This window comes from Danio rerio, chromosome 3, assembly GCF_052040795.2.
Source record: "Danio rerio strain M-AB ecotype USA chromosome 3, GRCz13ab, whole genome shotgun sequence".
NCBI lineage: Eukaryota > Metazoa > Chordata > Actinopteri > Cypriniformes > Danionidae > Danio > Danio rerio.
In genome coordinates, this window is record NC_141023.1 from 21460019 (window position 1) to 21473902 (window position 13884).

The window sequence follows — 13884 nt, forward strand, 5'->3', positions numbered from 1 at the left end:
TATCTGCTTAACACACACTCAGCCTGTGATCTTATTTAAGTGACTTTTAATATTGCTTTTGCTGCTATAGTTTTTTTTCTGCTTATTTTGCTGCTATTCACCAATGCCATATTTTTAAGATTAAGATAGACTTAAGATTGTAACATATTATATTTTAAAGTAGCTTCATTCAACATTGATTTTCACTCCCTAGTTTATTAACGCTAGTCCAACAATGCAATTCTAATAAAAAACTAGTTCTGGCAACATAGCAATGGCATAAATGTAGTCAACAGCATGATTTTTTTATTTTGATACATTCACATTGATCTTTTTTTATTTAAAGAACAAATGTCTAAATTTACAGAGGTCTGGACCTCAGTGAATTGATAGCTGCTAGAAGATTATTATGATAAGGACTGATTCATCTTTTAATCTTCAGTTAAGGAATTTGTCCTTGATTTCCCAGCTGTTATTGTGAATTGTAAAATGTAACAGATTGATGTGATTCCAAAGTGGCCATCGAGACTCGTGTGGGGATGTAAAACTGAATAAGAGGCACTCGTGGTTCCTCCTCCACAGGTCATGGCTGACTGTATGGCTAAATAACACTGCTATTTAATTTCCCTTATATATTTTAGGTAGTCCATATTAATTAAGCTTTTAAATGTGAAAAGTTTTTGAGAACTTTATTTCTTTGAAAAAAAAAAAGCTTGACTGACTGAAATCAGGCACTGCATAGAGACTGAAAAATTGATTCTTTACAAAGATGTTTTTGAAAAGAAATGACCTTTTTTTGATGTAATGTAATTCATTTGAACTGAATAAACTCTATATAGCCTTGATAATGCAATTTTATAATAAACACTACAGTCTTTTGTGCAGTTTGTGTTAGCGATAAAAAACTTTGCAAATATTATAAGATGTTCAAAATGCATTTTTTTTTTTTTTTGGAGTTCACTCAAAAGTCAAATATGCAGTGTGTCAGTGAAGTTTGTCAATTTGTTTTTAAAAGTTACATTTGTGATGAAAAATGAAGTTTACTTTTTCCCTATATACTGTATTACAAAGCAGTAAATGCAGTACTAACACGGTAACAATCAAATCATTTACTTTTTTTTTTCTTTTGAAGTTGATAATCAGGTATACAACATACGATTTTGGATTCAGAGTTAAAACTATTCATTAAACAATTTTTCTAATTTTTTTCTACTATGCCATTGCTGCCACAAACACCTTTATAAACTTTATTTTAATAGTGTAAAGACTAAACACTAGCTGTGTATTCTGGGACTCTATAAAAATGCTCTATTATTTCTAACCATATGTGGGTGTTAAATGGTCAAAACTAACCTCTGGGTAAAATTATTTTAATTAAATCTGCATGTTGAGTTTATTTTTAAAGCATATTTATACATGGTTGCCCAAAGTGTTGTACAAACAAATATATAGAAATATATAAGATAAATAGACACAAATAAAACACCACAAAATAACATTAAGACAGACTATTTTTTTTAAATCTGTCTAATTAAAAGCAAGCCATAACAAACGACATCCTATCTAGGCCTTAAATTCAGCGGTTGAAAATGCATCTCCCTACATATTAAGAAATGGCGGGTCATTTAAATCCAAATTTGGTAAAATATTAACCCAGCTTCATACTGATTACGTACCCCTATATACTTTTCTGGAGAGCGCCAAATACGTCCCAGGAGCTGTTTTTTTTTTTTTTTTTTGCAAGTTTTGTTTTCGCAAATTCACCAGAGGGCACTGTGTACGCTTTTTGAGATCTCAAATTTCTCTAGCGAGTGCCATGCTGTTCTCACATAAGTCCACCAGAGGCCGCTGTCCACTGACTTACTTAATGACTGACCGATTGCACCACCAATAAACCCAAACAATAGTGTTTTTAAAAGCACCGATTGACTCGCCCAGCCCCTTCCCTAAATCCAACCGCAGTGTTTTAAAAAAGCAATCCAGAAAAAGAAAAGCCCTCTGATTTTTTTACCTTGTTTTTAGATTTTACCACATTCTCACCCTGTTATTTGCTTGTTTATTAAATTTTTTGGCTTCTGTTTTTGTCTGACGTGCTTTCTGGAACCATTCTTCACCGGACTTGAACCCCGTTGACGGAGTCAACTCTTCTCAGCATCTTAAGTCCATTGACGTATACAGGTCAAGCTACCGGACAAAGTGGTAACAGTGGAAAAGCCGTCCATACAGAGGTAAGGGGTCAACTGGTAAGCGAGAAAAGGAACAGTGTCATAGCGCCTCGTAGTGTTTATTTTAATAAAGAAATGCAGCCATATGTAACTCTGGCTGCATAATTCGTGATCTCCAGAAATGTATCACAAAGAGTCTATGTTGCAACAAATGGACAAACCCAAAACATTGGATTAAATTCGGTCCAATAAATTTAATAAAAAAATTAACCCAGGAGTTTTAGTCTGTATTACACCCATGGGTTGAAATAACCCAGTATTTTTTAGAGTGTATAGTCCAACTCACTGTGTTTGTTTGCATGTTTTATAAAATTTCAGGTTGAAATTACCCAGGATATTAGGACAGTAGTAGCTTACTCATTTTGGTAACGCAAAGTACCAAAGTACCGCGTAAGTACAGTGAAAGTACTGTGTACTTTTCTGTACGTATTGTATAAGTATAATGAATGTAAGTTAAATTAATATTATTTATACCAGTTTTACAAATTATCTTTTGCTTTAAAATTTTGTGCTAAATTCAGTCTTTCTTGACAATATTTGGGTATTGTTTGTGATGTTTCTTTTTTCTCTCTTTTTTTTTGGCTCAGTGTACATATTCTTACCAAACTGGATTATTAAATTAGCAAGAATTTTATCAAAAGTTGTAAAAGAGATGAATATATCTAGGCTTTAAAAATGTCAACCTCTCCTTATTGTCCAACTTTTGTGGTTTGTCTATATTGTGAGCAATTTTCGAAATAACCCAGACCTTTTTAAAGAGTAGAAGGTTGCACTCAGTTGATGAACAAAAGCTATTATTGATAAACGGGATAGGGGGCAGCATGGAGTCTAGCAGATGGTTTGGGCCTTGATCGCTCTGGCCAACGGAATGAGGAAGCCTGGCGTGGGAAGAAATGTATCTGCTGGTTTTATTATGCTCTGAAATAGCCCACACTCACAGCATATGGATTTGAGATTAATACCGCTTTCCCATGAATGGTTGACTAGCTCAAAGAAAAAGCCACATTTTACTGTAGTGTTTTACCATGACACAAGGTTCTGTGCATACAGCGAAAGTGATCATGGTCTGCTGTTTCTCAGTATGATTAGATCTGATGCAAAATATGTCTTATATTACTGCTGGTTTTGTTCACTAATTGATTTACTTTTGTTTGATGTTCTGCAGCATAAGCAAACGCTACTGGGACCAAATTTAGGCCATTATTTTCTAGATCTGAAAAGAAAAATATCATCTGCAACATCGGATTAAAAAAAAAAGAGCTTCTCATGGGGAGCGCAAGTCGATGGTAATGCAACATCAAACATCTCTGAACAATAACACTGTTTTTATATGGTTCTCCCAGCCCATTTTCAGGACCAGACAGTTTTCGCAGACATCCTTTTTTTTTTTTTTTTTTTTTACATTTTTCTAAACTGTGAAGATCTTTGTCATTTTAACATGGTAAAATGCTTAATAGAAAATGAACAGAACTTTACAGTATAGTAGCCCTCCCCTGTTTTAATATTATTGAAAGTAAAAGGATGTCAGTTTTATAATCATTTTTAAAGTTTTTGTTTTAACATTCACTGTTAAATTCAGTCTTGCTTGTCATTTTTTTGGGGAATTGATGGTAATATTTGTTTCTTTCTTTTTAGCTCAGTGTACATATTTCTTGGCAGCTGAAAGCATTATTAAATTAGCCAGAATATTAACAGAAGTTCTGAAAGAGGTGAATACACATACACTCATCAGCCTCTTTATTAGGTACACCTTACTAGTACTGAGTTGGCAACCTGAGTTTGTGGCTTAGATTCAACAAGGTACTGAAAATATTTCTCAGATATTTTGGTCCATATGGACATTATGGCATCACACAGTTGCTGCAGATTTGTCGGCTGCACATCCATGATGCGAATCTCCCATTTCTCCACATCCTAAATGTGCTCTATTGAGATCTGGTGACTGTGGAGGCAGATGAGAACAGTGAACTCATTGTCATGTTCAAGAAACTAGTCTGAGATTATTTTATGAAAAGGCACATTATTCTGCTGGAAGTAGCCATCAGAAGATGGATACAGTTTGGTCATAAAGGGATGAACATAGTCAACAACACTCAGGTAAGCTGTAACCACAACCACCAGCCTGAATCATTGATACAATGCAGGATGGATCCATGCTTTCATGTTGTCGATGCCAAATTCTGACCCTACCATCTGAATGTCGCAGCAGAAATGGAGACTCATCAGACCAGGTAACATTTTTTGGATTTTCTCTTCTCCAATTTTGGTGAGCTTGTGCAATTGTAGCCTCAGTTTTCTGTTCTTAGCTGACAGAAGTGACACCCTGTGTGGTCTTCTGCTGCTGTAGCCCATCTGCTTCAAGGTTGAATGTGCTGTGTGTTCATAGATGCTCTTCTGCATACCTCGGTTGAAACCAGTGGTTATTTGAGTTACTGTTGCCTTTCTATGAGCTTGAACTGGACTGAACTTGAGCTGGACATTTTCCTCTGATCTCTAGTAAGGCATTTGCACCCACAGAACTGTTGGTCACTGAATATTTTCTCTTTTTTAGCCCCATTCTCTGTAAACCCTAGAAATGGTTGTGCGTAAATTTCCCAGTATATCAGCAGTTTCTGAAATACCCAGACCAGCCCATCAAAGTCACTTAAATCATCTTCTTTCCTCATTCTGATGCTCTGTTTGAACTGTAGATTGTCTTGACCATGTCTACATTCCTAAATGCATTGATTTGCTGCCATGTGACTGGATGATTAGAAATTTGCATTATTGAGCAGTTGGACAGGTGTACTAAATAAAGTAGCCGGTGAGTGTATAGACCTATTATGAAATGAGTGTCTTTGCGTCATACATTTATTTTCCTTCGGCTTAGTCTCACAGAAACGCCCACTGGCCCAGCCGGGACTCAAACCAGTGACTTCCTTGCAGTGAGGCGACAGTACTAACCATTGGGCATCCGGCTTTGCATATGTAATTTGTAATTAAACTGTACATACAAGAAAAGAAAAGAAAAAAACTTGAGGAAATGCAAACATTTGCCGTGGATCAGTGTTGTTTTGCTAAAAGTGATGTTGATTAGGCATCATAAATGCCCTCATTGAACCTTTGTCAACCACCATATCATTGCAAATTTAGTTAAGAAAATGTCATTTGTTTTAGGAGAAAGCAGATTGAAATCAAAAACAGTGTGCCGATGAACTTATCCCAAACCTTAATGAAAATCAGCAAGCCATTTTCCTCCTCCTCCTAAAAGTCCATGTGCCCTGGAGGCAGTGATTTTGAAGAATACATAAAGCTGTAATCACTAGCATGTTCCATTACACTTACAAGCTGACTTTCAGAATTCATGAGTCATCAGACTGAGCAAATCATGGGGCTGCAGCGCCACCAAGTGAAATATGGAGTAATTTACCACTTTACTTTTAAGGAACACAGAAATTTACAAGGATATGGTAAAGAAAATGTGTGCCTTCAAAATATTCTGATCATGTAATGTGTGTGTTTATATATACACAGATGAAGTCAGAATTATTAGCCCCCCTATTATTTTTTCCCCAATTTCTGTTTAACGGAAATAATATTTTTTCAACACATTTCTAAACATAAAAGTTTAATTACTCCTTTCTAATAACTGATTTATTTTATCTTTGCCATGATGACAGTAAATAATATTTGACTAGATATTTTTCAAGACACTTCTATACAGCTTAGTGACATTTAAAGGCTTGACTAGGTTAGGTTAACTATTCGGGTAAGGGTGATTAGGCAAGTTGTTGTAGAACGATGGTTTTGGTCTATCTGAAAAAAAGCTTAAAGGAGCTAATAATTTTGACCATAAAATGTTTTTAGAAAGTAAAATCTGCTTTTATTCTAGCCAAAATAAAACAAATAAGACTTTCTCCAAAACAAAACAAAAATATCAGATGTTCTGTGAAAATATCCTTGCTCTGTTAAACATCATTTAGGAAATATTTGAAAAAGGGAAAAAAATCAAAGGAGGGGTAATAATTCTGACTTCATCTATATATAATTTATTTGAACAATTATTATCCAACCATAATGTGTCGACACCCTCTTCGTATTCCTGAGAAAAATATTAGAAATTTTACAAAAATCATTTTCCTTCTTAAAGCAGGTTGCATTAGCATCTAGCATCAACAGGAAAACAAAATGGCTACTATGGTGTTTATACTAAATGTTTTGTGAATAAAATGCAAAAATGTCAACACTTTCAGAATTTCTTAAATCAGAAACTCCAAAAAGAAAAAAAAAACTTAAATGTAAATATTGAAAAAGCTTTTAAAACAATACTTACTGTTTTATGTGATTGTTTTAAAACAGTATTGATCAGTTCAATGTATTTGAATATTATTACCAAAAATCCAGGTCACTGCTATGTCAAATGTATCAACTCCATCAGAAATGAGTATTTTTTTATTTGTTGAATATTTGTTGGTCACATGTGAAAAGGCAGTCTGCTAACATGCAGTTGTGTTTTATATTGATAATACTGACAATAAAGGACAATAAAGGATGGCAAGAAAAGGGCAGGTTTGTTTTTTAAGAAGAAAAGAGAGGTTGAGAGGTTACATCAATGTTTTTTTTCTAAAGAAGGCGTAATAGCATTCTGCTCATCTAGTTGTTTAATTTGTTTTTCCAAATCTATTAAGGTAGCTTTGTTTTTCTTATTCTTTGCCCCTTTAAATGATATAAAACAGCCTCTTAGATATGCTTTAAAAGTGTCCCACAGAAGTGAAGGAGAGATGTTTGGTTGGTTATTAGTTTCAAAAAATATTTTAAGTTGTGTTTGTAAATACTCACAGAATTTTTCATCCTTAAGTAGATAGGGGTCTGCCCGCCACAATGGTTGAGTATTACCAATTTCTGACAATTTCAGGGCAAATGTAATTGGGCTATGATCTGAGATCAGAATATTATGATAGGTGGCCTTAAAAGTGAACGGAATTAGTTTTAAATCTACCAAAAAATAGTCTATTCGGGTGTAAACATTATGAACTTGTGAGTGGAAGGAGTAATCTCTTCCAGTTGGGTTTGCTAACCTCCACACATCATTGATATTATAATTTTTAATATATGTTTTGAGCAGTTCTCTAGATTTGGATGGGGGAGCACGCTGAGTTGACGATCTGTCTAAATATGGATCTAAAACACAATTGAAATCTCAACCGTAGCAAAACTTATGCGTTTTCAAACTAAAACGCACTAGTGTAAACGGGGCCTGAGTATTTACAAGTATCGAGTCTCGTGAAGGAGCTCCAGATGGAAACTTTTGTTTTCTGTTTACCTCATGATTAAAGTTGTTGCACGTCCACTGGTTCTGCCTATGAATAAGCAAGTTTTAGCTACTTATATTAAGGTAGCGTTCAGAAAAAACAAAACATGCACAAAGAAACTCGACACAGATGAACATAAAAGCCTACTACTAGCTAGTGTTTTAGAAATGCTATTGCAGAGCAATACAAATTGCGCGCAGAAGTATAAATGCACAACTACGCACAAGGCAGGCGCTGTGAGTCACACAGATTACTCGACGCAAAAGTATAAATCAGCCAGTCAGAGTTGTCAATAGTCTAATCCGATTCAATGATCTATGCTAATCTAAGCTAAAAGTTCTCACGCAAGACCAAGAGATCTAAGAATAGATTGAAAATAGATAAAACTCAACTGTTTAAATTCATTGTAAATAGAGTTTATTTTCAAAACAGTGGAGTGTGAAATATGTTTTAAAAAACTAAATGGAAAAATATTGTAAACAAGTTTACAAAAAATAAAAAATCCAAACATCCTGAAAGCCTGACTCATTTTGTAGTTTAAAAGAATTCAAAAATTAAGCCTCAGAAGAAAAATAAGCTTCAGGAGTAGATGAGAATGTTGGCTTTCTATTTCTTAAGGGTCCATATATACTGGCAAATGTTTTTTTATGTCTGCTAAAGCGTTCCTCTGCTCCAGGCTTTTTTCGGGATTGACACATTCTCTTGGGTCTAATAAAAGCTTAATGAAAGTTCCTTGTAGGCTGAATGAGTATCTCAGATTCTGCGCTCTAAATTTACTCTCCTCCGTTAAAGTGACACACTTAATTGATTGCGCATTGGGATGAACTCCAGCAGGCGACTGAGGACACTGGGACACCAGCACTGCCGATGTGACAGGCTCAGCTGGGATGATGTGACACATGGGTCGATAAGTAATTTAGCCGTGGTATGTTCAGCTGCTGCTGCATTTACAACATTTAGATAAAGCAACACTTCTAGGTCTGCGCCGGTAATGCACACTGTGAACATGAGCCAAAACCAATGCAGTTCTGCTCCGTGTCGGATTAACAATCAAGCTGGACTTTAAGGGTATTGCAGATCACTGCATACGATAGAAGATTTATATTTTAAACATTATAGAGGCAAATTCATTCATTCCACTTAGTCCCTTTATTCATCAGGGGTCACCATAGTGGAATGAACCGCCAATTTATCCAGCATATGTTTTTACACAGTGGATACACTTCCAGCTGCAACACAGTACTGGAAAACACCCATACACAATCTTATTTGCACACATAATTCACTTATAAGGCATGTCTTTGGACTGTGTGGGAAACCGGAGCACCTGGAGGAAACCCACACAAACACGGGGAGAATTCCATAAAGAAATGCCAACTGACCTAGTTGAGACTCGAACCAGCAATCTTCTTGCTGTGAGGCAACAGTGCTAACCGCTAAGCCACCATGATACCCCAGAGGCATATTCAACATTTGACGCCATCCGTCCACACTACGCCGGAGTTCTCGAGCGCCGAAAACGGAGCTTTTTAGAAATGCTGGAGAGGCCGTTTTCATTCTAAAACGCTGCTGCTCCGTCTCAGTGTGGATGGGGAAAGACGGAGACATCTGAAAACGGAGGCGGGGCTGCAAACGTTCGCCTATCTGATTGGGGCTTTTCCTCAATATTAAGTAGCCTACACACAGTTCAGTCTCGCATCCTCTTCTTGTAAGTTAAGACTTCGCAAGTTTGATCAAGGCTGCAGTCTCCCCCTTCTCAGTTTGATATGGAAAACATACCGAGGACACGGGTAAATCTTCAAAGGGAACAGTGTACTTTAAAACTTCATTCACATCACCCTGGCTACGTTGTTTCACTTTCTCAACAATAAAATGTAAACATGATTTAAGGAACTGCCTATTTTCATTTTAATATTAGCAACTAAACAGACAGCAGAAATGTTGAGGCGCCGTGCTGCATATATGAGCGTCATCTTCACTGTGTGGATATTTATAACAAAACGGAGCCTATAACAACTGCCTCCTTTCATTTTCATTGAAAATACGAAACGCACCCTCTCTTCTGCTGAATATCAGTTTTAATAATCGATACTTATAAAAGTATAACATACAAAAAGTTTATACATTGTAGGAAATAAAGGCAAGCGATCAGTCAATGTACCTGGATTAATCATTAACTTATCTTTGCGCTTAACCAAAACATGTTACCCGTGAACAAGTAACTTAATAGATTCCAATGACCAAAGTCAGGGAATTGACCTATGTCGTTAGATAAAGACAACAACATGAATAAAATATCACGTTTAGCAAATATAGTGAGATTAGATCCAGCGGGAGATGCTTGATGAGCAGTCCGACAAGCAGAGCTCTCATCTGGGTAGAAATGCTGGAGCGCTTGCCCGAGAGTGTGTGTGTGATCACGTGATGTGCGTTTTCAGCGTTTTGGTGTGGACGGAGAGCTGTTCAGAAACGCTGGGTAAAACGCGAGTGTGGACGCGGATCGTTTTCATTCTACAACGCCGTTTTAAAACTAAAACGCACTAGTGTAAACGGGGCCTCACTCTATCTGGCTTGCGGCTTTCAGCACAGCCCACGCCTGTCACTGGTACCAAGCCGACCAATCACAGAGCTTGCGCTACGCATAATTGTAATGTGTAGTTACATTTTTCAAGAGTTGCGCTTCAGCATCTGCATCAGACAAGGCGAGGGCTATGCATCCACAAAAAGGCTGTGCCGGACCATACATACGCTTGACGCAGAAGTATAAAACATAAATTTATAAAGTTACCAAGGTGGTTATAAATACGTACACCTTGCACACAATGGTGCACACATACCGATAGCCCAAACTCATCATTTAATTTTGGAGAACGCCACTTGGTGAGTATCCTCCATGTTGTGTCCTATATTTATTTTTAATGTACATGAGTGCCGTAAAAGTGTCAGAATGTTTAACCTGGTGAAATAAAATCAATGTGCTGCATCTGACACTATTGCTGTGTCTTTAATATAAGGTAATTACCCCAGTGTTCGCAAATATTCCAGAGGCTGGTATAGCTTTTTATTTGCATGTTGTTTTTTCAATGTTAATTATTAACATGTTAACAATGTTACTAACCACTGTTTTGTTCTTCAGTAGGTTATGGATAAAGGATGATCATTCTAATGGTTTAATTGAACTATAGTTAATTAAATAGTTTAATTGAACCCCCACTGCTCTATACTCTCATACTATTATAGCATAATAATCAAGGGCCTTTGCTTCAGTACCATGACTGCACAATGATAAAGTTCCTCTATTACGTCACAATGAGTGTTTCGTTCCAGCAATCTTTTTCTTCGCTCCTAATACACATTGTAACTACCGAAGAGTAGTTAAAAAACTAAGAGTAGAGTAGAAAAGTACTTTAAATAGGAAAATACTCTTAGGTCATTTTTGTGCGAGTTGCTATTCTAATCTGATTTAATGATCTATCCTAAAAGTGCTCCTGCCAGACCTGGAGATTACCTAAATGGATTAACAATTTTTAAAAACACAACTGTTTAACTTTTATGTTTGTTTACTGTTATGTAAAAGTTATGTAGTTTGAGTAATTTTTACTTAGTCACTTCATGTTTCCTTTGCAATACTTCATTTTTAAGTACATTGTACTTTCTTTAGGTTTGGGTTTACATGTTCTTTTTATTCAAATGAAGCTGCATTTCCATGAAAGGTTTCATTCTTCATAAATACTTACAGCATTATACTACATTTAACAGTAAATATTATCCATTATCCATATTCAAAAAGAATATCCATTACATTTGCATATATGTCAGCTTTTAAATACAACAGTACATTGTACTGCTCATAGATTTGCGTAAATTGTGTAAGCAGAAAAAAATAGTTACACCATTCAACACTATCACCCTATTTCTTACAGTATGTACATTATATTTTGTCTGATCTTTTAGATTCTAATGAAATCCTTTATAATAAATAAGCAAATAAATATCACTCCTCCTTCACTTAGCACAAACAGTTCCTTATTCCTTTGAATACTTAAAACTTCTTGTGCATGTTGCCTCTTTTTGTTGAATTGCCGAATGCCTCTTTAAGTGTAAGTGTTTGGATCAAACCATCTGCTAAATGACTAAATGTAATGCAATGATATCAGTACCAAACACTGCGATGTATACTGTTTAATTATAATAACTACTGTATAATAATACACTGCCAATGCATGAACTTCAAAATATAAAAATAAATATTGTGTGCTTTATCAAGTGTGCAGTGTGTTATAATCAATAGGCATTTAACAGCTATATGGTAATTAATCTTGCTTTGTGTGTGCTACCTAAAAAATGCACAAGTATAAAATGCTAAATGTCTGTACGTCACGTTATAAAAATCTGTTTCCATCATATAAAGGATGCAGAAATGTCAGTAAAGACTGATGCAGAAGAGGGTTTGCATTATGAATAACACTAGTGCCATCTAATGGAGCAGCTCTGCATCTATTGGGCATGTTCAAATTGCCCTGACAAACAACACTGGCTATTTGTCTGGTGCTAGGAAACAGAATCATCTTTTTTTTTCTTCTGCCACAATCATTGAAATTTAGAGTTTGTTGAAGCAATGTGAACTATAAAATTTGCATTGTTTTTCAAGAAATAAAAACAATGTGAAATGGTTATTGATTTTCCAACTGATTTAAAGCCATACATTTTTTGTTGTTGTTTCAAATTAAGCATTATTTTTCTCATTAATTTGCCAACTGCTGATATCAAGTCATAGGCAATTGGTTAAAACCAATGCAGTGTGCAATCATTGCTTAAAATGATTAAATTATTAAAATGATTAAAATGGATATTAAAAACAAACAAGAACCTAAAAGTTATCATGAAACTTGTAATGCTGCAATAATAGACATGATTCTAAAATGAGAGTTGGTGGAAGAAATTAATTTGCATTCAAAACCCTTCAATGTGGTAAGAACATAAGTTAAGCATGAGTGGTTCAGACTGATACTTACATTTCTAGCCAGTACATACATCATATTAACTGAATGTTCCCTAGGGGGAAGTTCTCTGAGAAGACATCTGTTTCGGGGATACATCATGTGATGATTTATGTTTAGGTGCACATTGCATCTTAAATTTTTCTTGTCCGCTAAAAATGTAAATGAATTTGTCACATGGGATAACACTCATAGCCATAGTAGCTGATTAGATGTAATCTGAAAGAAATGCTATACTTATTATATTAAATAATAAAATGTTCAATATCTACAAAACATTTCTCATTAAACTGCAGACTGTAAAAAAACATCTGCTACTTAATTTCTTCATTGTGCGATTCACAAGTGTTTTCTGTTTATTTATGGTTGTAAATTGCATGCTTGATCTCTGCTCTGTTGACTTTTGACATTAAAAATGTCACTCTGTTTAACAAAGTGACTTTTGTTGAAATTGTTTGAAATAAAATCATCTACAAAATAATATATAGAGAAATTAGGGTTTTAATAACAAAAAATGTATTAGAAATTTGTTACAAGGTTTTATACAAGGCAATACATCACTTTAAACAGTAAAACGTTACTTAAAGTAACTTAAAATTGTGAAGAGATCAAGAACCCATAATGCAATTCAAAAGCATAAATAAAAAGGGGTGGGGGAGAGAGAAACATGCATGAAAAAAACAACATGCAAATAAAAAGCTAACCTCTCAAAAAATTGCACTTTTTGATGTTTTTATTGATTACATTTTATGCTGCTGTGAAATTCTTATTGCATTAATCCTTCATATTCAGTCAACTTTATTAACTTTTTATTTTTTGTCATGGAATTTTTATTCTTGCAAATAGCATTTTACATTTTACAACAGCCCAGCATATGCAATCCTATCTTGCCCCAAACAAAACAATCCCCTAATAAAACAATCAACAACTGGAAAAATAAATAACTAAATAAATACAAATACAGAAAAACAAATAACAACAAACCATTTGTATATGCAGCTGAAGTCAGAATTATTAGCCCCCCTGAATTATTAGCCCCTTGTTTATTTTTCCCCCAATTTCTGTTTAACGGAAAGAAGATTTTTTTTTTTCCTAACACATTTCTAAGCATAACAGTTTTCATAACTCATTTCTAATAACTGATTTAACAGTAAATAATTTTTGACTAGATATTTTCAAGACACTTCTATACAGCTTAAAGTGACATTTAAAGGCTTAACTATGTTAATTGGGTTGGCAGGTTAAGGTAATTAGTCAAGTTATTGTATAACGATGGTTTGTTATGTAGACTATCGAGAAAAAAATTAGCTGATAATTTTGACCTTAAAATGGCTTTTAAAAAATTAAAAACTGCTTTTATTCCAGCCGAAATAAAAAAAAAAACAAGAC

General features: G+C 34.8%; 1 long non-coding RNA gene across 2 annotated transcripts; it reads left to right on the forward strand.

Moving 5' to 3' along the window:
* The first annotated feature begins 1363 nt into the window (after positions 1-1363).
* LOC141381183 (uncharacterized) lies at positions 1364-6738 on the forward strand. 2 transcript variants are annotated; one of them, XR_015480703.1, is made up of 5 exons: positions 1364-2207; positions 3370-3490; positions 3840-3913; positions 4349-4435; positions 4591-6458. It is a non-coding gene; the product is annotated as an uncharacterized LOC141381183 (long non-coding RNA). The 2 variants fall into 2 exon arrangements; XR_015480702.1 differs by lacking the exons at positions 1364-2207; positions 3370-3490; positions 3840-3913 and adding an exon at positions 4114-4301 and having other exon boundaries at positions 4414-4435; positions 4511-6738.
* The last annotated feature ends 7146 nt before the right edge of the window (positions 6739-13884 follow it).